A 26,602-nucleotide genomic window follows, 5' to 3' on the forward strand; every position below is an offset into this window, starting at 1 on the left:
GGATGCAATGGGAGACCTGTCCCCAGAACTTATCATAGAAATGGGTGAAAAGTATATCCACTACTCAAAAATAGACTGCTTAGAAAAAAAAAAAGCATATGATATCATCACTTTCAGGATTTAGAAAAATTTAAAAAAACCTGGGTTAAATCTTGGCTCTTGAAATTTGGACTTGCAGAACTTTGAGCAAGTCACTTAAATTCTCTGGAGCTCACTTTCCTCATTCATATAAAAAGTATGCTGCATTAAATGATGTCTAAGCTTTCTTCCAGCTCTAAATCTATGATCCTAAGGTTTCTGATGTCAGGAAGCTATTTCTCTATTACTCTTTCAAAATTTTTTTCAAAAGAGGAAAGAAGGAAAGAAACAACTTTATTTTGGCTGCAGAAAATTTTCTGAGCACGGTGAACAATATTGCTACTTGCTTGCACACAGACTTTTGTGATAACAGTGATATTTCGTCTCTAGTGAAGCCTTCACTAGAGTGACGTGGGCTTAGCTGCTTAAACATGTGCCAGTGTCTTGTCCATTATCATCCATTCAGCTGCTCTCGCCAATGGCAGGACCCAAGAATCACCATCAATTTGCATTTCCATTAGAATGACCTTCCTATTTCCTGAATCTGTTGACCCTTATGTGTCCAACCAGAAATTTACTTTTTACAAATTAATAATACCCCTAACACCAATAAGCAACTTGCTACAAGTAAGTTATAGCCATGGGATCTCTAGTGAGTTGCATATAAAAAAGACATTTAAAACACAAAATTACATTAGTGGTACTGTGTTGAGACTTTCTTTGAAATCAACAATCCAAGTTACAAAGCAAATATACTGCAACAGAAAAAGAAATGGAATAATAACTTTGCTAGGTTATACATCATAAGGCAGGATATTCACTTTGGCTTTGTCATATTAGACTACCAGATAATTTTGGATTATATTGATTTATTAGAAAGTGTCCTGTGTATTAGCCAAAAGCAACATCCATTAAACTGAAATCTATTTTAACTACAAAACTGATATATAGACATTATTATATATGTCAAGTACAATTAAAATCATATACTAAGTCAACAGAAAATGTAGTTGAAATAAAAATTTTTATTTTGTTCAGTTGCAGTAATGAAATTGAAAAGCAGAAAAAATAAAAAAAACGTTTCAGATAATAGAGAGATAGAGACAGAGACACAAATGAATCTAGGAGCTCATTTATGTGTTTAGATGTATTTATGTTTTTATATGTATAGATGTATATGTGTGTATGTGTATATATATGTATATGTACATATATATAATTTTAGGAAAGAAAACAGATAATGCATGTGTTTTTCTATTACACAGAATGAGACCGTATTCATATACCTTAATGCCCATCTTCGATTCAGTTTATTTCAATTCAGCCACTATTATATAAGTACCTGCTAGCTCAGGGCACTATACCAGACCCTGAGTAGAGTTCAAAATTACTCTCTTTACACATGGTAAAGTCTTTGTCCCTGACCTCATGGAACTTAAAGATTAGTAGAATTTATTATATGACTTACAAAAAAAACCCCTCAACCTATAATGCTGATAGCACAGGATAAAGGCATAAGAGAGGTATAAACAAAGTTCATTGTCAAGTCTTAAGGGAAAGATTATTCTTTATTATGGAGATAAGAAAAGGCTTCATTGAAGAGGTGGAATTTAAACTGGACTTTATAGAATGGGTCTTTTAAAAGTCCCTCTGGACTGGAATCCAGAGGAGGCAAGCTAACACGAGAAGTAGTTAAAAACAGATTAAAAGGTGTATCACCTTTGCAAAGAACAAATAAACTGACTTTGTGGCAGGATTTTAGGACATTGTTCATGCTAATAAAACATTCTTTGAGCCCCACTGGGACAATTCTCCTTTTATATCTAAATCTCAATGTAAAAAAAAAAATGCTATGGCTGTTTTTAAAAGGAGAAGATAATTTCTTCCTGGGAGTAAAAACTAGGGCAAAATTTCTTATGTGTGCAATTTTATAAAGGATATTATATTTTTAGTTTAAAATGTCCCTTTCATGTAATTTCTTACCTGTTTAATCAGTTTATTTACAATATACACAAAAGGAAAAGATGTCAAATGAGCACTTACTCTGCTGCATATTAATCATAACCTATAAATTTTAATGGAGTTTCTTCCATATAGCATGTATTAAATCCTTTAGTATTTAAAATCATCACAAGAAAATGTATCAAGGTGCCTGTTTTGAGATTTTAAAAAAAACCCTTCATCTTAATTTATGTTTCCACTTTCTGAAATGAATGTGTAATTCTCTGTTTCCTTCAGTGAAGAACAGTTATTTTTGTTCATTTTATAGCAAAGTCAGGTAGTTATTGAAATTAACCTTGTTCTATGCCTTCAGAACATCATTTTGATATGTTAATCCTATTATTCAGATAAAAAACCCAAAGCTACAAACTTAACTCAAATTTTAGTTAAAAAGAGCTAAATCATTGAAGAAATCATCCCCTAAAATGGACAAAATAATCCTCATGAAAGACTTTATGAGACTCAAACACCATCACAAATGTCAACAGGCACCCATTGTGCTAATTCCAAGTAATTTACAATTCATGTTAAGGGAAATTTAATTCAATGTGCTATACAAATTATAAAGTACTGAAATACAAATTTTAAAAAGTTATAGTATTATTACTATAAAAAATTTATATATACATATATATTTGAATGTTATATGTATATATGCACCTATATCTGTATATACATACATACACACACACATACATGTATGGACTTGGAGTCAAGAGACATGATGAGAATACTATGGCTTAGGCCCTACAGAGATGAGGATAGGTGGTATGGTATAATGCAAAGAATGCTGAACTCGGGTTAGAAGACATAGATCCAATCTTAGCATTGACATTTAATAGCTTTGGGACTAAGAACTAGTAACTTCAGTTTTCTGATCCACAGTTTCTTCTACAAAATAGGAGTAGAAAAGTTTTCTCCACCTACATTATGGAGTGTAACTTAAATGTTAGCTGTAGCTGTTATTTTTCCATAAATTGGTTTTCCGGTTATGAAAGAAGAATATTATTGACCATAGATATTCTGTTCTTTTGTTTCTGAGAGAATGGTTTGGGTGAAATTTGATTTTGGGGCATATTGCAAACTGGGAGCAGTTGGTCATGTGAATACATTTTTAAGAGTAGTGTTAGGTGATCCCATTTCACTTTAGCCTTTATACGTTAACTAACCATCAATCACAGAGGGACCTTAGACTAAGTGCAATAAGATCTTTGGACTATAAAGACATTATAAAAGAATTATGTTTGGATAGTCCAAGGAAACTTTGCTGTTACCCAAGGAACATCTATAAATTATTGTCAGTTGAGAAACTGGGACATCTGGCTTTCTAGAATATACCTGAAGAATAATTGAAACAACAGGGTATGGGTGAGCTTTGATCTTAGCTTTGGCCTTGGTCAGATCTCTTTCGTTGAGAACCAAAGACAAAGGGATTACAGATACACCATTGTAAAGGGAAATCTCTAGTTCACCCTGCAAATGGGAAAAAAAGACTTTTGGTAAGCAAGAGTTGTGAGTTTCTTCTTTACCTCATGTGCTTACTAAGCTGGAAACCAATTCCCCATGGTCTTTATGTGCAGTTTGGGGAAAGCATATCAGACACTTGGAGAGAATATGTTGACTATTTGTACTGTACCATCTTAGTAAATAAATGCCACTCTTAAAAAGTTACTTAAAGCTGGATGAATAAATTTATTCTTAACTAATAATCTTGGGAAGAGCATACCAGTTGGGACTCAGGCTAATGGCATCACAGAATCATGCCTCATTCCTCAGGGATACTCCTAGAGCCTTAAGGGGTCTATGTAGACAGCTTACCTCTGGGAACCCAACTCAACTGAAACAGTGGAAGTTGGCATAAGAATTCCTTAGAGTATACATAGGCTTCATGACGATATTGAACATTATTTCAGGAAAATGCTCACATTTTTTTTCTCTTCTCATGTCTATCACAAAGCTGCTCCCCCTAAAGTTACCATAAACAACAGCTGCTCAATGCATAGGAAGCAAGGGAACAATTTTCTCTTCTAACCTTTCATAGTGGAAAGAAAGGGAAGGGTTTGAAGGAGACTTTTCTCTTCCTCATAGCCAAGAAATGTATATTTCCCAGTGGAGAGGGAAGAGAAAAGGCTGGATTATATATCAACCTTGAATTTACTAATATATTTTTATATCTCTATATCAGCAATATATACATATGTAATGCAGGTACATAATAATAACTAACATTTAAATAGTGCTTCTTTTGTGCCAGATGTTGTACTAACGACATAATGATAACCCTGGGAGGTAGGTGTTATTATCCTCATTTTACAGCTGAGGAAACTGAGGCAAATGGAGGCTAAGTGACTTGCCTGGGGTCACACATCTCGTGTCTAAAGCTGGATTTGAACTCACATCTTCCTGACTTCAAGCTTAACACTCTAACCACTAGCTACCTCCTAGCAAGTTCATTATTCTTTCTATTATATACCATTGTCTTTTACAATCGAAATTTCAGTTTCCTCATCAGCAAAATGACAATAATATTTGCCTTGAGACCAGCACTTAAAAACAATGAATAGCATTAAGGCTTTCATTATTTGTTTGGCTTGTGTCTTTAATCTACTAAATGCATAGGAAAGAATAGTTCTTTGAAGTTGGAGAGAAAAATAAGTGGGATCTTGTAATGGTAGGATGAATAAGTCAGTAAATGAATAGGAATTGATTTAATGTTTCCTATGTGCTAAACCCTATGGTAAGAGCCAGGAAGACAACTACAAGTTGCTTTCAAGGACTTATGTTTCAATGGTGAATCAAACACAAAAAGAGTAAGTAGAAAGAGGATTGGTTTGTAAATGGTTAAGCTGTGGATCAAGACCACCTGGACAAGATAAAGGAAAAGCTCACCCATTAGAGGTCAGGGGTGGAATCTAAATTCTGGTGGGACAGGAGTGAGAATGACAGCCAAAGTGGAGGTCTGGAAAGAGCAGTTTCAAGGTCAGGTATACCTGGATATCTTTCTCTTCATGTCTATAGGTGTTTTCCTGTCTCTGAAATCTTTCCATTGTGGAATCTAATGTGCCTGGGTTCATACTGCCAAGTTGTCTAAGTTCTTAGGTCCAGAGCACATCAAAGAAACTTGCTATGTATGATGAAACTGTGTTAAAGTAAGTAAAATATGTATCCTTGACAGCATCTTTTCAATAATTGCCTCTCCCTTTTTCTTTTCCTTATTTCCAGAAGTTGGGAGAGGTCACAAACTTAGTTAACCTTGTTACATAATGCCTTTGACCTAATACCATTCTGTTATAATCATCTCCTTGCAGCAGCAATGAGTTCCACACAAATTAGTCATGTGACAGAATTTATTTCACTCAATAGTACATGGAAATATTATGATATATAAAACAATACATTTTAAGTGTTCTTCCTCAGCTTCTGATATGATTTAAAATATTTCAAATCCGCTGATTTTTCTTTTGTTTCATTAGGGTAGCAATAAAAATGTTTTAGGGGAAAAGTACTAATTATTGCTATTATTTTCCATTGATATATAAGTAACTTGAGCCAAATAAGTAGTTTCTTTTTTTTTTTAATTTCAGTTAAAACTGGTTTAAATTTAAACTAAACTGGGTAGTTTTTAAAAGACACTTGATCATCTGTAATTCTAGAAAGGATGTTTGTTCAATTGAAATTGTGTTAGGTTTAAGTGAGGTAATATATGTAAAGACCTTTGCAAACAACCCTCTGTATAAAGGCTAGCTGTTGTTAACATTGCTCTTGCTCTCATTACGTATATCCTTATATCAGAACTATCACTATCCATTTGGTGAAAAAGATTCCAGAATATGGAAATAATGAATAATAAAAACTGCCATTTATATAACTTTAATATTGATCAACTAACATTGTCTCATTTCATCTAGAACAAAAGAGAAAAAAGTGAATTGAAAAGTCCTCAAATTTTATGCCATTTCATAGGATAATAGATTAGATTTGCAGAGAATTTAGAGATTATCTAGTTTGGCCTTCTCATTTTACGAATGAGAATTTATGTCCAAAGTTCATGTGACTTACCCAAAGTTCCAGAGGCAATAAATGGTAGAGGCAGGACTTGAGCCCAACCTCTCTGAGTCCAAATCTAGAGCTTTATATTCTGTACCATGCTGCCTCTATCTGGTGTACCATATTCCTCCATCCAATAAAGTTTTATTGAAAAAGCAGAAGTCTTTACCTTTAAGAAGTTTACATTCTATGGATATTTATTAACTCATTGTTTCCTTTATTTTCACTATTGAATTAGGAGTCAAGATATTGCATCATGGTCCACAGCACTGGCTGGGGGTGGGGGTGGGAGTGTTTCAAGATACATGGTGCTTTTCATGTTAATACATAATTGGCTAGGGCCCAAGAGATCTGCTAGGATCAGAAAATAGGCTTAAATGATTTGGGCAGACGTCAGTACCATGGATGTCTTTAAAGGAGCCTTATTCTCTTGGAGGATTGAAATAAATTAAATATAATTCAATTAGAAAAACATTAATTTAGTACAGTATGTATACTGAACTATGTTTAGGTCTTTGAATTAAAAAGAAAAAAATTAAAAAAAAATAGCTCCTCTGTCCTCAGGCAGTTTATATTCTACTGGGGTAATATAACATGTACAGAGAGAAACAGTTACTCGTTAAATCAAGATTAGGTGTTACAACTATTAGTGCAGATGACATTGTGGATAGAACACTGGACCAGGAGTCAAGAAGATTTGTAAAATGCTTTATAAAGGACAATAAATATTTATCATCATCATCATCATTTTTATCATACTAGTATGAGCAAGTTCAGGAAAATTTTCGTGGAGAAATGACACCTGAGTCTTGAAAGAACCTAGAGATTCCAAGATGCACAAGGGAAGAGGAAATGAGGCAAATATGACTCCTTTATCTGGAAGCTATCCATTGGCAGTTCTTATGTAAGGAATATTAATCAAAGCACAGTGTCTTCAACTGAGATGCCCTTGGAGATGCTCTCAATGGATCCTGCTCAATTCACAGTCAAACTCTTTAAAGCAGATGGCATGATCACCTTCTTAGATGTAAGTTCACAATCATTTTTGACATGTTTACACTACTGCTTTTTTCAGAGGCTTTTCTATCAAAAAGATGATTTATTTCTCCCTTCCTTTGTTTTATATTGGTTTAACAACAATTTCGGATTTCCTAATAGCCAGAACAGTTAGGATTTGGCTCACAATTTGAGGAGAAAGATAAGTAGAGATTTATTATGGATAAGATGAGAATGATTTGGAATGGAATGGATTAGAATTAAAGAATTTCTTGGGGGTTTGGATATTGAGTTGGACTGAATGGCTCTTGGCACCATGGCAAATCCTTTTCTGTCTTTAAGAATGCATCTCTTCAGCCTAGTGTAGTCCGATGTTGGAAGCTGTACATTTCTCTGCCAGTTGCATTTTTCTCTGACTATATACAATGCCATGGCCTCTCGGTGGGCTTTGTTCTTTTCTGCTGGACTCAGTTCCAAACTTTACTCATTGAAGTTAGCCTGCCTGAGGTCTCCTTCTTGGGAGTACTTCTGAAGTGCTTTGAATATGCCAATGACTGTGATTGGCTGCTAGGCAGAGCTATTGTGATCGACTAGAGGATTATTTGAACACCTGAATCATGATCTATTACTGCCATTGGCAGCATTCAACTTTAAGATCCTCTTCCCTATTAACCAAATCAGGGAAAACCACCAAAGTTATACTGAAATCATAAAATCATGTAAAGGAGACAGATGGTGAGGGAAACCATTGACAAGTTATTAAAAAAATTTACAAGTTATTAAAAGTTTGCTCGTGAGAAGTTTCTCCATTTTAATTTGGGACTGTGGAAATCTCCAGATGAAAAAAAAGAAGTCAGGCAGCTAGCTACTGTAGCCCTGTCTCATTGTTCTTTACACAGTTGGAGATGCATTAGATGACTACTATCCTTTGTGAGCCTATTCTTCTGATTCCCACCCTTACAAGTATTTTTTTTAACCTGTCTTTGTACTCCTAGCATTTAACAGAGTACATGACATACAGTAAGCATTCAATAAATGCTTATTAAAGAGTCAGAAGTGATAGGAGAAATATATGATGACAGTAACAACAACAAAAGAACAAACTTTTGTATATCATTTAAAGGACTGCTAAATACTTTGTGTACATTATCTCATTTGAGTCTCACACACTGTGAAATAGATATGGCAGTTGTTATTATGTGTGTTTTATATATAAGGAAACAGGTTCATAGACTAAAGGATTTACTCATGGCCACATGGCTCTTAAATTTCAGAGATGGAATTCCAACTCATTCTTTCTGACTTTAAGTTTAGCTTTCTATTCATAGGGTGACAGAGCTATTTTATGACTTTGGTTTTGCAGATTCAGTCCCAAAATACTTTCAGTGCTCTCCAACAAAACTGTCCTTTCAATTTTTTCTTTATTTTTTGAAAAATATTTTTATTTTATCAAATATTCCCTATTACATGTAAAAGTCTTTTTATCAGTCATTTAAAAAATTTTGAGTTCTAAATTCTCACCATCCCTGTTATCCTCCCTGTTCTTGATAAGGCAAACATTTTGATGTATATTACACATGTGAAGTAATAGAAAACATATTTCTGTATTAGTCATGTTGCATAACACATTCACAAAATTAAGAAAAAAAGTAAAAAAAAAAAGGTATGCTCCAATCTTCATTCAGAGTTCATCAGTTCAGTTCACTCTCTAGAGGTTGAGAGCATTATTCATCAAGGGTATTTTGGAATTATCTTGGATCATTGTCTTGATCAGAGTAGCTAAGTTTTTCAAAGTTGATCATTCTTAAACTACTGCTTTTACTATGTACAATGTTCTGGATCTGGTCACTTCACTGCATCAGTTCGTATGTCTTCCCAGGTTTTTCAGAGAGCACCCCATTTGTTATTTCTTATAGTAGAAGAATATTCTGTCACAATCACATAGCATACTTTGTTCAGTCATTCTGCAATTAATGGGCATCCCCTTGACTTCCAATTCTTTGTCACCACAAAAAGAGAAAGTTAATATTTTTGTGTATATATATATATATATATATATATATATATATATATATATATATATATATATATATATATATATATATATATATGTCCTTTTCCTTCAATCTCTTTGGGATAGAGAACTAGTAGTGGTATTGCTGGGTCAAAAGGTATGCACAGTTTTATAACCCTTTACATATAATTCCAAATTGCTCTCTAGAGTGGTTGGATCAGTTCAGAACTCCACCAACAGTGTATTAATGTCCCATTTTTCCACATCCCCTCTAATATTTGTCATTTTCCTGTTTTGTCTGTTCACCTCCTTAGCTCTTATCTTGATTATTTTGGTTATATTTATCTAGTTCTGAGAAGAGAAAGTTGAGGCCCTCCACTGGTATAGTTTTATTGTGAATTTCCTTCTGAAACTTCTTTAAATTCTTTAATAATTTAGATGCTATACCATTTGAGGCATATGTTTAGTAGTGTTTTATTTCATTGTGATCTCAAGAGGTTGCATTTAATATTTTTGCTTTTCTGCATTTTGGTGAAATTTATGCTCTTGATTATAAAGTCAGTGTTTGTGAAGGTACCATGTACAGCTGAGAAAAAGGTTAACTCTTTCTATTCCCATTCAGTTGTCTCTAGAGGTTTAACATATCTAACTTTTTAAAGATCCTATCTATCTTTTTGACTTCTTTCTTACTTATTTTGTGGTTGGATTTATTTAACTCGGAGTTGGTAAAGTTGAGATCCCCTACTAACATAATTTTACTGTCTATTTCCTCCTATAATTCATTTAACTTTAATAATTTGGATGCTATGCCATTTGGTGCATATATGTTTAGCATTTTTATTATTTCATTGTTTATGGTTTCTTTCAGCATGACGTAGTTTCTTGTTTATTCCTTTTAATTAGGAATATCTTTGTTTTTGCTTTGTCTATTAGGATCATAATCACTATCCCTGACTTTTTTCTTTTACTTCAACTAATGCATAATAGATTCTGCCCCAGTCCTTTATTTTAACTCATTGTGTCTCTCTGTTTCAAGTGTTTCCTCTATTTCATTAAACATTCATTTTTTACCCTCAAGTTTTGCTGGGTAGGTTATTCTTGGTTGTAATTCCAGCTCTTTTGCCTCCCAGAACATCAGATTCCAAGCCTTCTAGTCCTTTAATATGTTAGCTGCTAAATCTTCTATGATTCTGACTTTGGTCCACAATATTTGAATGTTTTTTTCTGGCTGCTTGAAATATTTTAGATTTGACTTGGGAACTCTGGAATTTGGCTATAATATATGTGTGTGTATTAAAATTATATAAATTATACCTATAAAATTATATGTAGAAATATATATAAATAATATAACATGACATACATAAAATATCACTTTGGAATCTCTTTAAACAGGGACCGATGGAGACTTTCCATTTCTATTTTACCTTTTGGTTCTAGGGTATTGAAGTAATTTTCCTTGATAATTTCTTGAAATATGATGTCCAGGTTCTTTCTTTGAAGATAGCCTTCAAGTCATCTAATAATTCTGAAATTATCTCTCTTTGATCTAATTTCCAGTTCAACTTTTGTTTTGAATGAGATATTTCACATTTTCTTATTTTGTTTTAATTCTTTTGACTTTATTTTATTTTTTTCTTGATATCTCATGGAGTCATTATCTTCCAGTTGCCCAGTTCTAATTTTTAAGGGATTATTTTCTCCAGTGAAGTTTTGTACCTCTTTTTTTCATTTGGCCAATTCTGCTTTTTAAGGAGTTACTTTCTTCAGTATTTTTGTGCTTCTTTTACCAAACTGTTGTCTTTTCATAATTTCCTACCATTGCTTTCATTTCTTTGTCTAATTTTTCCTCTACCACTTTTATTTCATTTTGTCAATAACTCTTTTTTAGCCCTTTTAGGAATTCTTATTGGACTTGGATCTAATTAGCATTTTTCTTTGAGGCTTTGGTTTTAGCTATTTTCATCTTGTTGTCTTCTGAGTTTGTGTTTTGATCTTCCCTGTCACCATAATAGGGCTTTTTGTTGTAAAGTTGTTTTTCTTGTTTACTCATTTTCCTCCCACCCTATTTCTTGATTTGGAACTTTATGGACTCTGCTCCTAGTATGGATTGGGGATGACTCTGTCTCAAGTTTCAGACTTTTTCACATTGTTCTTTTCAGGGAGAGTTTTGGGAGTTTTGAAAGTTTTGGTGCTTCCAATGTGGTGTGATCTTGTGAGAAGTTGGTCACTGTTCTTTTGCTCTACACTTTGGTCCTTACCCAAAAAAGGCCCCTGAATTCCTTGTGTTTGCTATTGATATTGCTTCTGAAGGTCTCTCCTCCCTTAGGATTGGGAGCAATGCTCAGGGTTCTCTATCCCTTGGAGCCAGAAGTGATATTGCCCCTCAGGGCTTCCCTTCCCTCTCGACTGAAAGTGGTCCTAGCCCTTGAGCTATAACCCAGAAGTGAAAGTAGGCAATGGAGCTGCCAAACTGTTGTTGCTCAGGGTTCCTGTTGCCTCTTAATTAAAATAAATGCTCCTCTCTGTCCTTGAACTATGATTTATAAGTGGGTGTAGGCAATGGAGTTGCCAAACAGGATCTGATCTTATGTCACAGGTATCCCTGTAATCTATTTGTGACCCAGCTGTACCCTTACTGTCTCAGTCTTGAACACTCCTGAAGATGTTTTTGCTTCTCTCACTTCCCCCTAGTCCTACCACTATTGTTTCATCCCTTTGAGCCCTGAGTCAGCCTCTTCACCTATGTTACAGATCTCTCTGATTTCCTATGTTGTTTTGGGCTAGAAGAATATCTCACACTGACCTTTTGTTGGCTCTGTCACTCCAGAATTCAATTCAAGGCATTATTTAAAAGTTGTTTGGAGAGGAATATTTGGTAAGTTCAGCTGAATGTTTACTTTGTCACCTTGGCAATGCCCCTGGAAGTCCTCATTAAAAAAAAAAAAAGTAAAGTTGTATTTTTACCTTTTGTTTTTTGTCACATTAATTTCTGAATATGCCACCTTTCCCCTACCTAGAAAAATTTCCCTTGTAACTATGATAAAAAAGTGAGCAAAGTCAAAAGAGGGATTTTTTTTTTTAAATTTTCCCTTCTCATGACCAAATTCAGTTGTACTAATTAAAAAGCAATCAGCCACAATTTGTTTTTATTGTCCTTTCTGTTTACAGTATTGCAGTCATTGTATATATCGTTTTTCTGGTTCTACTTATTTCATTCTATATCAGTTCATGTGAGGTGTCTATATATATCTTTGGATTCCTCATATTCCTTGTTTCTAAAGATCAAGTGATACATTACATTGATGTACCACAACTCATTTGGTCCTTTGCTAATGAACAGTCATCTCTTTTGTTTGCAGTTATTTTCTACCACACACACAAAAAAGTATTGCTATAAATATTCAGAAAGCATGGGAACTTTCTTCCTGTTTTTGACTTCCTTGGAGGTTACTGTACCTAGGAGTGGGATCTCTAGCTCAATAGATATTTCTTTCACTTTTGCCTCTTTTAGATTAATTCCAGATTCCTTTTCAGATTGATTATACAATTCATAACTGCGATAATAAAGTACCCATGTACTTATCTTCTTTCAGTCTCCATTTATGAGATTCATCCTCCATTTTAACCTTTTGTTTTGCCTCTTTTTGTGGGTTTGAAATTACATATTAATAATGTTAATTTATTATTTCCTTGTTATTAGAGATTTGAATGACTGTTTCATATAATTGTTATTAGTTCAGAACCATTTGATACAATCCTTTGACCAGGCTGTGCATCAGACTGTGTATGAAGAGGTCCCAGGCTTTTACTGGAGTACTGTGATCTTATATAAGAAATAAGAACAGGAGCCAACTGGAAGTTCTGTCACCTCTTGAGACTTCAAAATAAAAACTCCCAGGAATATTATATAGTTAGTATCCAGAGCTTCCTGGTTAAAGAAAAAAAAATGCTATCAGTAACCAGAAAGAAAGAATCTTAAGTACCAAAGAACCACAGTCAGGATCACACACAGTTTGGCAGCCATCACAATGCAGAGACCTTGGAACATGACATTCCGGAAAGCAAAGAATGGTCAAGATTAAGTTACCCTGTTAAAATGAGCATAATTATAAAGGGGATGGGGGGAGAGAAAAGAACTTTTAATGAAATAAAAGATTTCCAACCATTCCTGATGAAAAGAATGGAGCTGCATAGATATAATAATAATAGCTAACATTTATATATCCCTTATGTGCCAGATACTGTGCTAAGGGTTTTACAATTATTATCTCATTTCATTCTAATGACAACTGTGGCGTGTACGTGCTATTATTATCCTCATTTTATAGTTGAGGAGAGTAAGCTTACAGAGGATAAGTGACTTGTCTAAGGTCCACAGCTAGTAAGAGTTTGAGGACAAATTTGAACTCAGATCTTGTCTTGTCCTCCTCATCCTTCTTCATTGTCATCATCTTCCTCACAAAAAGAGTTTCTATGAATATTTTTGTACATGTAGGTCCCTTTCCTTTTCTTTTTTTGGTGGGTGGGGGAGATGTTGTGGATCTTATAGTAGTGCTGGGTCAAAGGGTATACCTGATTTTGCTGTTCTTTAACCACAGTTTCAAATTGTTCTTAGGATAGTTGGACCAATTTATAATTCCACTAATAGTTCATTAATGTACATATTTTGCCTAATCCCTTATAGCATTTGTCATTTCTGATAGGTATGAAATAGTTCCTCAAAGTTGTTTTAATGTGCATTTTCCCATTAATTAGTGATTTAGAAAGCATTTTTATATGTCTGTAGATATCTTTGATGTCTTCTTTTGAAAACTGTTTGTATCCCTTGACAAATTAGCAGCGGGTAATAATTGATAATTTATTGATGGGTAATAGCGTGTAATTTTTAATAATTTGACTTGACTCCCTACATATTTGAGAAAAAGGCCTTTATCAGAGAAACTTGCTAAAATGTTTTATATAATTTCATAGTCTATGGTACATTTTATCAAAATGTATTTTCCCTTATCTGTTTTAGTTAGCTCTATTTTTACTTTTGCTGTGTGTGAGAATGGAACCTCCATCTTTTTTCTTACCTTAGCTGAAAAATAATTATTCTCCTCCATGTGCTTATTTTTAACTCTGTTTTTGTGTTTTTCTATTCCAGGTGTGTGTCTTGTAAAGAATGTTGTTGAATTCTAGTTTCTTATGCATTCTGTCTTCTTGCATTTTATGGGTGAGCTGATTCCATTCACATTCACAGTTATGATTACTGTGTATTTCCCTTCATCCTATTTTCTTCTGTTTATTCTTCTGTCTCTATTTTGCTTCTCATTACCATGCTCCTCAATCTCCTCTCCCTTTTATTACCCTCCTCTACCCTTTTTCTTATCCCTTTTCCCTCATATTTCCTTATTGGGTAAGATAAATGTCTATACACAACTGAGTGTGTGTAGGCTATTCTTTCTTTGAAGCAATTCTAGTGAGAGCAAAGTTTAAGCATTGCTTGCCACCCTTTCATTTCCCCCTCCAGTGTAAAAGTTCTTCTTTTCCATGCCTCTTTAATGTGAGATAATTTCCCCCATTCTACCTCTCCCTTCCTCTTCTTTCAGGGCATTCCTCTTTCTTACTCCATTTCTAGTTAGATCATCCCAACATAATTGACTCACACTTATACCCTCTGTCTCTGTAGACTGCTTCTAACTGCACTAATAAATATCTTAGGAATAAATGCCTTAGGAATTACATGCAATATCTTCCCACATAGGAAGCTAAATAGTTTTACTTTATTGAGTCTCTTATGATTTCTTTCATTTTTACCTTTTTATACTTCACTTAAGATTTGTGTTTGAATGTCAAATTTTCTATTTAGCTCTGGTCTTTTCATGAAGAATGCTTGAAATTTTTCTATTTCATTAAATATCTACTTTTTCCCTTGAAGGATTCCACTCAGTTTTGCTTGACAGGTTATTTTGGTTGTCATCTTAACTCCTTTGCTTTCCTGAATATCATATGCCAAATCCTCTTATCCTTTAACATGAAAGCTGCTAAATCTTATGTTATCCTGACTGTAGCTCTACAATATTTGAATTGTTCTTTTTTTGTTTGCTTGCAATATTTTCTCCTTGACCTGAGAACTCTGAAATTGAGTATAATATCCTGGAAAGTTTTCATTTTGAGATCTCTTTCAGGAGGTGATCAGTAGATTCTTTCAATTGTAATTTTACCATTCTGGATCTAAGATAGCAAAGTGGTTTTCCTTGATAATTACTTGAAAGATGTTGTCTGTGCTCCTTTTTTGATCATGGTTGTCAGGTAGTCCAATAATTCTTAAATTGTCTCTCCTGGATCTATTTTCTAGGTCAGTAGCTTTTCCAATGAGATATTTCACATTTTCTTCTGTTTTTTTTTTCATTCTTTTGATTTTGTTTCATTGATTATTGATCCCTCATAGAGCCACTAGCTACTACTTGTTCAATTCTAATTTTTAAGGAACTATTACCTTCAGTGAGCTTTAATACCTCCTTTTTCCATTTGGCCAATTTTTCTTTATAAGGAGTTCTTTTCTTCAGTAGAATTTTTGTAACTCTTTCCTCCTCCCCCCCACCTCAGTTTGGCCAATTATGCTTTTTAAGGAGTTCTTTTCAGTGAATATTTGTTTATCTTTTTTCCATTTGACCAATTCTGCTTTTCAAGGCATTCTTCTCCTCATGCCTCACAACATTCAGCCTATTTTGGTTTTTTTAAGGTGTTGTTTTCTTCAGAATTTTTTGCTTCCTTTACCAAGCTATTGACTCTTTTCTTTCCTCATGATTTTCTTGAATCACTTTCATTTCTCTCTCCAATTTTCCTTCTTTCTCTCTTGTTTTTTAAAATTCTTTTTGAGACCTTCCAAGACCTAGGACCAATTCCTATTTTTTCTTTGAGGCTTTGGCTATAGCAGTTTTGACTTTTTTCCCTGAGTTTGTGTTTTGATCTTTTCTGTCACCATAGTAACTTTCTATAATCAGGATGTTTATCTGTTGTTTATTCATTTTCCCAGCCTGTTTCTTGACTTTTCCAATGAGATATTTCACATTATCTTCCATTTTTTCATTCTTTTGGTTTTGTTTTGTGATTTCTTGGTTTCTCATAAAGTCATTAGCCTCCATCTGTTCCATTCTAATTTTGAAAGAACTATTTTCTTCAGTGAGCTTTTGAATCTCCTTTTCCATTTGGCTAATTCTGCTTTTGAAAGCATTCTTCTCCTCATTGGCTTTTTGAACCTCTTTTGCCAGTTGAGTTAGCCTATTTTTCAAGGTGTTATTTTCTTCAGCATTTTTTTGGGTCTCCTTTAGCAGGGTGCTGACCTGCTGTTCATGCTTTGACTGCATGTCTCTCATTTCTCTTCCCAGCTTTTCCCCTCCACCTCTCTAACTTGATTTTCAAAATTCTTTCTGAGCTCTTCCATGGCCTGAGCCCACTGGGTGGGCTGGGACACAGAAGCCTTGACTTCTGTGTCTTTGCCTGATGGTAAGCATTGTTCTTCCTCATCAGAAAGGAAGGGAGGAAATGCCTGTTCACCAAGAAAGTAACCTTCTATAGTCTTATTTCTTTTCCCTTTTCTGGGCATTTTCCCAGCCAGTGACTTGACCTCTGAATATTCTCCTCACACCCACCTCACCTCCTGATCCTCCCAGCCAGTGGTTGGGGTCTGAGATTCAAATGCTGCTCCTCAGCCTCAGGTCTTTGGGCAGGGGCAGGGCTGCTATTCAGTGTGAGATTAAGTTCAGGTGCTCAGGTCAGGGCAGGGCCGCCTCACAGGCTCCGCTCCCTCAGGGGGTTTATGCAGAAACCTTCAACAATGGATCCGGGTTCCTGCCTGCTTGGGGAGCCCTGGTCTACTCCCGTCTCCGCTGTTGCCTCCCAAGGGGGCCTGAGTTATGGGGGCACCCCACTCCCCTCTCGACCCGCCAAAGAGACCCTCTCACCGACCCGTCACCTGTGGGTGGAGGGACCTGCGCGGCCGCTGGAGATCCCGTCCCTGAAGCCTGCTCGGATCTGTTCCTCTCGGTGTCACGGCCGCGGCAGGGCTGGGCTGGGCTCCGCGTCCGCAGCGCGACAGACCTTTTGCAAGAGGTTTGCAGGTCCCTCTGGAACAGAAATCTCCTTTGCTCCACTGTTCTATGGCCTCACTGCTCCAGAATTCGCTGTGAGTTACTTTATACAGATGTTCTATGGGTTGTGGGTTTAGAGCTATGTGTATATGCGTCTTTCTACTCCGCCATCTTGGCTCCGCCCCCTCCTGTTTCTTGACTTTTAATTGTATGCTGAAGTTGGGCTCCCAAGATTCAGGTTTTTTTTGTGCAGTTATTTTTAGAGGTAATTCTGGGGACCTATACATTTTTGGTTCTTCCAAGGTGGTACGATCTGAGGAGACATGTGTTTACTGAACCCCTGTACTATTCACTGGTCTTTGAGCAACCAGAAGTACTCTTTTCCACCCTGAAATTGTGAGCAGGGTCCCCACTCTCCTATGGCCACAAGCTCTGCTGTGTTAGTGCTCCTTTATGCCTTGGGATTGAGACCCAGACCTGTGACCCAGATCCAAGTATGGGCAAAGAAACAGTCCTGACTGTGGTGCCAGCAAAGGAACCCTGTAATCTCCTGAGAGGTTGTCCAACCCCCTTACTGTCTATATGCTGAGAATTCTGGAAACTGCCACTGCTGTCACTGATTCAGTTGCCCCCAAGGTCTGTTCCTGGTTTGCTGGAGCCAGGTGTGTGCTGGTTTGGCCTCTGGATTGCACTCCACTCTTACCCTGACACAACGGATCTTTCCTGATGACTTTCTAAATTGTTTTGGGCTGGAAAATTGTTTTTCTCCATTCTTTTTTGGGTTCTGCAACATTAGAATTTGCTTTGATTACTTTCTTAAAGGTAATTGATTACATTACTTAAAGGTAATTGGAGGGCTTTGAGGGAGAGCTCAGACAAATCCTTGCCTTTTCTCTGCCATCTTGTATCTGTCTCCTATTCTATTCAACTTCTGAGGTATGTCCATTGGCAATTTTATGTAGCATTGTAGTTACCATACTGACTCCTATTATCTGTGGAGACAAATAGTTAAAATCATGCTCAAAACATGACAAATAAAGTCTTATTGTCCTTTAAGATGAACCAAAGGCTAAGAGTCCTTAGCCTTTTTGTCTTATGCTGTATTCACTAAATCATTATGTTACCTGACAGTACCAATAAAACTAATGAAATATTGTAAAGCCCTGAAGATGAAGGGTGTTATTTAAGTACAAAATATTAGCATGTTAGAAATGTTGGGAAGGAACATTTTTCATTTGTTGTTAAAAGCAAAAACCTGAATTTTGCCATTCTAAGCTTGCTAATTACTTTAAATATTTTAGGTACTTTTACATCTGACACTTCTATTAACAGAATGAAAATTGCTGTTTTTATTTTGCATTTGGAGAAGTAATTATTAGTCTGTGTACATGTCTTATTTCTGTTCCTTGCTTCCCAAAAATGTATCTCTTGTTAAATGCTCAGAAACAATGCTGATAAGTGTCATCAAAATGCTGGTAAAGCAACTAGGTTATCGATAGTCCTTAGAGATACATATCTATCTATTATTTTTAAGTAAGGGAAAAACTTTTTATGCTCCCATGACTTTCAGAGTTCTGGGGATGCTCCCATCCCATGGGAGGAATGACACTTTCCCCCAAAGTACTGAAGCTTTAAGAAATGATTCATTACATATTATCCTAAAAAAAAAATAAAGCAAATTCATGCCTTTATGAAGGAATATACTTCTCTTTAAAGTTTCTGAATCACTTTGCAACTATTATTTCTTTTGAGTTTTAGGGGAACAGAAAAAGGATGTGAGTATTTTAGAGTAAAATCTAATCCAGTCCCACAATCATTTATGGCACATTGTAAAGAATGCAGACTTTGGTTTTAGAGGACCTGGGTTTAAATTTTGCCTCTGTCACTTTCTCTGTAACCATGGGTGAGCCATTTGATTTCTCTGGTCCTCAGTTTCTCTACTTGTAACAGGAGGGATTTTGACTAGGTAGCTTTTCAACTTTTTTTTACCTTAAAATCAATTAAATAGCAGTGATGTACCAGGCATCATGCTTTGGGGACCTACAAAAACACTGAAAAGCAATTCTAGAAGCATTCTAGTAAAAGAAGGAGAGAAGAAAGATACTATGTGAATTTCTTGATATATTTTATTTTTCTTTGTGAAGGATTTCTTTACATCCTATACAAAAAGACTTCAAATATTCCAGAGAAGACCTTGGAGTCTGTTCATCAAATACTTGCCTCCTTTAGTGGAACTGACTCATCTAACAGCTGTTCTTGAGTATGATATTTGATTCTGCGACCTAGTTGCTTGGTCCTGCTTCTAAGTAACTCTTGAGCATTCTGTGGTCATCTCAGCAGAACTGAATTTTCCTTTCAATTTTCTATATAGAAAGTGAGGAGAGATCTTGACGAATTTACTTTTTTGAAACATCCCCTGCCTCACTAATACCAGTAACTATCTCCAATCTTACACAGGGAGATCTCTATCTGCTTGTTTCTTGGCTAATGACCTGTAAATGAAGGTGTTATTGCTCATTTGCTTCCAGTTTATGAGAGCTATTAACTTACCAAACTGTGTGTTGTCTTTGTCAGACATTGCAAGAGAACTTTTTAAGCTTGTCAGAGGATTTATTGATATAAATGAGGGAGAAGTTGGGACAAAATTAATGACAGTGATTTTCAGGTGAAGCTTTCTCTAGTATAAGAATATAATTTTGTAAAACTGATGATGGCTCATTTGAAGATATATGATTCTGACTTGCAACAATATCTTTCCTTTATTACTGTGTTTTGGATTTCAAGATTACTGACTCATCTACTGCAGGTTATACTTTGTTGAAGAAAAGTAATAAAAGAGTTTGGATATGCAAGCAAATGAAACATAGCTAGCCACAAAATTAACATTTAAATACTTCACATATTGTTCCAGAGACATCCAAATAAACTAAAAGCTTAACGTTGTGGGACGCTTTTTGAGGGGGAACATGAGAGTGGTGTTGCTAATTATTGGAAGACTGTAGAATTTACCATCATGAAACTAAAATGATTAGTGGAAATCAATCATGTTGGTATTATTCATAGTCATTTTAGCAAGTATTCTACAAAAGGATCATTACTTCTTAGTCAATCAGAACAAAAGAGGAGTAATTGAATTTGTCCAAATTGGAGGCATCTTGGTTACCCTAGATTTGTAAAAGCCACTCTGGAGTCCTTTTGGTGATAATAACCAACCCTCTCTAATTGAAGAAATCACCACTTGTACAGATAAAATTATTATTAGAAATATTTATGGTTGTTGAGTGAAGATTGTACTTACTTAATAGTCAAAAGACCTAGATAACTTTCTTGGACTTCAATTTTCTCATCTGTCAAATGAAGGGAGGCAGGGTTGGTCTCGATGGACCCTGTGGTCCTATTCATCTCTGAATCTATAATAATAGCTAATGCCTAAGTAATATAAAATTCTTATATTGCTTCTGTTTTCTCTATGAAGAACAATTATTTCCGATAGTACATAGAGAACAATAGTGATCAATAGGGACTTGAAATTCAGTGTAACTGAGGAGATAGTAAGTGTACATATATTTACCTTTAATGAGTTCAAAACATTAAGATGAAAGAAAACATATTCTAGGGAGTGAAAGAATCTGAAGATATATTTGCTGAGTTGCCATCAGAGATTTTTGAATAATAGGAGAGAAGTTAGAGGATTGGTGTTGGGAAACCATACTTCTGATTTTCAAAATGGCAAAAGTCATTCCTTTAAAAAGAAATTCATTGAGTTTGACTTTCTTTTTTCTTGACCGCAGTCTCCAATATGTTATCAAAGATATGGTCTGTGAGCACCTGGAAATGGAAGATAACCACATTCTAACTTGTAAATTTCAGCTCAGGTATTTGCTCCTTCATAAAACTTTTCCTTGTATTTATTATATGTACATGTGTTGTATTTCCTTGGAATGATGCAAACTCCTTGAGGGCAGAGACTGCTTTGTATTTTGCCTTTGTAATCCTAATGCCTAAAATATTGCCTTGAGTCTAGGAGTAACTTTATAAATATGTGTTGAATTGCAATGAAGATAATTCAGAATCTCTCATCAGATTCACTAAAAACAGTTCTTCATGAACTCACCTCACTTCTGTTTTTCACAGGCTTACTAGACTGATATGCCAGAGGAATGACTTAGATGATCATAATGATGCTTTGGAGAGGTGACATTTACATAGCTCTTTAATGTTTACCAAGCACTTTAAAGATGCTATCTCTTTAAAGGTCCTCAGCATTACTCTGTGAGGTAGATAGAATTCCCGCCCCTCCAATTTTGCAGGTGAAAAAGCTGAGATTTTTGTTAAGAGACTTGCACATGATCACACAGTTACTAGCAGCTGGAGATAGTATTTTAACTCATATCTTCCTAAATCTAAATTTCTGTGCTCTTTTCACATGTTGAGATGCTGATGCGGATGCTGATGCTGAATTAGCCTGAGAGTCAGGGAGATTTGGGGTAAATTCTCAAAATAGATGGTGATTTACATTGTTTCCTCACAGAGAGATCTCCACATCAATGACATCACAGATCCAGACAAGAATACATGCGCATGCTTCAATAGGCACCGTGACAGTGGATAGGAACTTGACTTGGAGATCTGAGTTCCAGTCCTGTCTTAGATATTTACTGTCTTTGTGACACTGGGCAAACTACTTAATTTCTTTCAGCTTGTTTTCTTATCTGTAAAATGGGGATACTAATTGCATCTACCTCATAGTTTCTGGGAACATAAATGAGATAATATATGAAAAGACTTTGTAAAACATGAAGTGCTACATGTTTTACAAAGCACTTTGCATATATTATTTCATATTATCTATGGTTGTTTTTATCATGAGAGGACTTGAAATTAATAAAATATTTAATATAGCTTCCAACTAAACTCTCATGAATAAGATGGAAAGCTGTTGTCTGATACTAGAGATAGGAAAATTTCAAATTGGTTCAATAGCCTCACCACAAGAATGGTGAGTCAGAGACAAATATCATCCTAGGGTTCTTATCTGGGGTCTATGGACCCCCAAGGTATCTATGAATAGATTTCAAAGGGTCTATGAATCTGAATGGGAAAAAAAATCTTTATTTTCATTAACCTCTAAGTGAAATTTACTGTTTCCTTCAGTTATGATAAAACCCTCCCATGATTCTGAGGTTTTCATAGGCCAGAAAGGTTCATGACATAAAGAAGGTTAAGAATCCCCAAATGAGAGAGAGATCTTTAGTGGACTACCTCAAGAATCCCTCCTTATTCCTATTTTCTTTCATATTTTTATGCTTTACTTAGATTAAGGAATAGGTGGGAAGTTTATCAAATTTTTGGATGACAAGAAACTGGGAAGCATAGCTAATATATGAGGTGACAGAGTCAGGATTCAAAAAGATCTTAACAAGCTAGAAAATTAGAGCAACTAGAAGATGGAAATGAACAGTAATAAAATTGAAGCTTTACTCTGAGAAAATAGTGACTGGATCTGAGATCATATCAATATATGGAGGAAAATCTCTTTCCCAAAGAAAATCAAGAACTTCTCAGCTATTTATAGGGACATCTAATTGATACAGTAGATAGAGTACTAGACCTGATGCCAAGAAGGCCAAATTTAAATCCAACCTAGGATATTTATTAGTTTGTGACCTTGGACAAGTAAGCTAACCTCTGTCTGACTCAGTTTCTTAACTGTAAAATGGGTATGATAATAATACGTACCACACAAAGTTGGGAAAATCAAATAAGAGAGTATTTGGAAAGTACTTAACACAGTGCCAGGCACATAATAGATACTTCATAAACCTTTCCTTCTCTTTCTTCCTTCCAGTCCTAGAGAGATGCCTATAGTTCTAAGAGGTTACCTAGGATTACACAGTCAGTATATGTCAGAAATTGGGTTTGAACTGATATCTTCTTACTTCTAAGGTGACTCTCTACTCTCCCTAACCACACTGTCAATTTTGAGTTACCACAAGTCTACTTCAGAAGTAAAGAATGATGTGGGGTAGCTAGATAACAATTATAGTAGGGAAAAACGGTCTTTTTTTTGTGCATAGGCTGTAAGCTTAATCAATCATTAAACATTTGTTAATAGATCAATAAAAGTGCCTTCTACTTGCTAGACACCATGCTAAGTTTTGGGGATACAAAAAGAGGCAAAAGACAGTCTGTGACCTCAAGTTGCTTACAGTCTAATGGGGAAGACAACATACAAAATAAATCTATGTGAAGCAAACTACATATAGGATAAGTAAAAAGTAATTTAAAGAGGGAAGGCATTAGAGTTAAGAGGGATTAGAGAAGGCTTCCAGTAAAATATGGGATTTTAGCTTGGATTTAAAGGAAGTCAGAGAGGTCAGAAGGTATAGTTGAAGAGGGAGAGCATTCTAGGGTTGGGGGAGAATTACATTTGGAGTCCATAGATCTCTAATGGTTCTATAAATATATTTCCAGGGGTCCATGAATTTGGATATAAAAAATGTATTTTTATTTTCACAACTTCCAAGTGAAATTTATTATTTCCTTCAATTATTCTAAAACCCAATCTGAGATGTTATCCAAAGGCCCAGACTTCCAAAAAGGTTCATGACATAAAAAAGGTTAAGAATCCCCAAATTAGAAAGAGATCTTTAATGGATTTCCATAAGTATCCCTTTTTATTCCTATTCCCTTTCATGTTTTTATGATTTACTTAGATTAAGGCATAAGTGAGAGGCTTGTCAGATTTGTGAATAACAAGAAACTGGGAAGGTCCTAAGCCAAGAGATGTAGTGTCTTGTTTATGGAGCATAATAAGTCAACAGAGTATTACGGCATCCTACAAAATGAATGCAAAATTATAAAGTATATTTATAATAATATATCCAGAGGAAGCAAGGAAATAATCCTCCTGTACTCTGTCCCAGGAAAACCATGTTTGTAACATTGAGTTCAGTACTGCGTACTACCTCATAGGAAGAGCCTTAACAAACCAGATTGTATCCAGAGGAATGCAATCAGAATGATGATAGAACTGGAGACAATGTCATGTGAGGGTTGAAGGTCATTGGAAGGAACTGAAACTGATTACCTGAGCAAAGAGAAGACAATGGGAAATATCTGTTGTCAAGTATTTTGAAGGCTGTCCTGTAGAAGAGAACTTGGACTTTTTGAGGGTAAAGCTAGAGCAGTAGGAGAAGTGTAGACAGATATATTTCAGATTAAAATAAGGATGAATTTTCTGCTAATAAGAACTATTTAAAAAATCAAATGAAGAAGCTTGTGAAGCAGTGAATTCCCCAATCTCTAAGAAAAAGTCTTAAATTTTTGTCCCTGCCATTGCTCCATTTTGGAAAAATAAATAAATAAATAATACAGCTTTTATAAATAAGCATAGTTCAGCAAAACAAATTTTCATATTGGCTGTCCTTTATTTCTTTCTGTACTTTTAAGTTCATCACCTCTTTGGCAGGACATGAGTGGAATGTTCTACCTTCAGTCTCTTGAACTCCTGGCTTATCATTGCATTGATCAGAGTTTTAAAGTCTTCCAAAGTTTTATTTTCTCTTTAATATTGTTTGCTTATAAATTGTTCTAGTTATACTCACCTTATTATGTATTATTTCATAGAAATCTTCCCAGCTTCCTTGGTCTAAGCTACAGAATTCCACTGGCTGAGGAACCCAGTACCTCTCTCATAAGCATGAGGTGAGTTTTATACCAAAGGGAGAGGCCATGAGGCTCCAGACTGATTATAGGAATTTAATTAATCATTAAAAATACTTACAAACAGGGGAAATCTGGGGTGGCTGCTAGAAGATTCAGTGGATCCCCTTAAAGACCCCAGGAATGCCCAATGATAATTACAGAAATCATAAAAATGGAGGTGGAGTTATAAAGCTCATTGCTTCTGATTGGTGAATATTTGGGGCTTCTGTTTAGTAATGAGCTCATTTCTGTGCTTGGGCATTAAGTCAAGGTCATTGGGTAATCGCCCAAACAAAGGTTGTGTACAGATAATGTGCTGGTCACAAAATGGTCGCCATGTCCATATTATGACTTTTACCAGACACATTATCTGAATTATGACTCAGCGTCTGAATCATGATTTTTAGTAGGTCACCATGTCCAGGCTTCTCCTTTTTACAAAACTTAAATATATGGCTTTCACTTCTTACTGTGTATGCCTTTCCTCCAATTGGAACCCTGCATATCACTTCATTACTTGATCAACAGTGTTAGTTAAGATTAGAGCTAACGTGTCTTTTGAAACATAGGTTCAGTGGTGGATTCAGGAGGCTCTTACTGAGTTTGTCTCTCGGAGGACTGTGCTTTGGGTTTTATCCCTCTAAAGGTTTTCTTTTTTTTTTTTTTAACCAAGTATGTTCCCCAAGATTTCCTCCACTTCTAAATCCTATGATACTATGAAAAACCATACAGATAATTTACCATTCATTATAGAAATTTTCACTGGGCTTAAAGTGGAGCATAAAGTTCCCATAGACTTAGCCAAATGAATCACCATTTAGTGGTGACAGCATCATAGTAGTTACAAGACAGCATCTCCACAGATGTTGCTGTCTTGGACGATGCTTCCAGGGATTGGGCTGGAAGCCAGGCTGGTGGTCTGGGAGGCACTGCTAAGCCTGGGCCTCTTTAGCTTGGCTGTCACTATTAGGATCTGAGGGCAGGTGGTTTGACTTGTCTGAAATATAATGTTTCCCTGAAGGTATGTTGTAGCTTCAGCATTTAGTATCTGCACATTTGTGGGAAATGGAGAAAGCTGATTATGTGGCACAAGACTTTATGTGAAAGACTGATCATGGGGAAAGACTTTGGGACAATGAAAAAGAGGAGTTAGTAAAGATTCTACTGAGCACTCACAGAAAGAAGGAATTCATTAGAGAGCTTGGTTTCTAATGTTACCTAAGGGCCTTAGGTTCTATGTTAGATCTGGCATAAGTGGTACTCATTGGCTGAGGCAATGATTGATGTGGATGACTGATCAACAGTTGCTCTCCGGATTATACAGCTAATAGGATGGAAGTTCTCTTCAAAGAAGTTTGCATCTCTCTTTTTATTTCTTCATATAAATGCAGCAATATCAATATATCAGAGCACAATGTTGTTTGCATGTAAGTATTAATAAGTTAACTATTATGGAGTTGCTGGAAAACAATATTTACTCATTTCCCCTCTTCTCAGCATCAATTCTGTTCTTTCTCACTTGGCATTTCTACCATAGAAACAATGGTTCCCTTTGTTTTCTAATTACACTAACTCAGAAGACATTGGCTAAATCTAAAAAATACAATTGTCAAAACCACCAAAATGGTTAGATTTATTGTTTTGTGAGAAAGTAGACCTGAAAATGCATTTTTTAAGGATG

This window comes from Notamacropus eugenii, chromosome 5, assembly GCF_028372415.1.
Source record: "Notamacropus eugenii isolate mMacEug1 chromosome 5, mMacEug1.pri_v2, whole genome shotgun sequence".
Taxonomy (NCBI): domain Eukaryota; kingdom Metazoa; phylum Chordata; class Mammalia; order Diprotodontia; family Macropodidae; genus Notamacropus; species Notamacropus eugenii.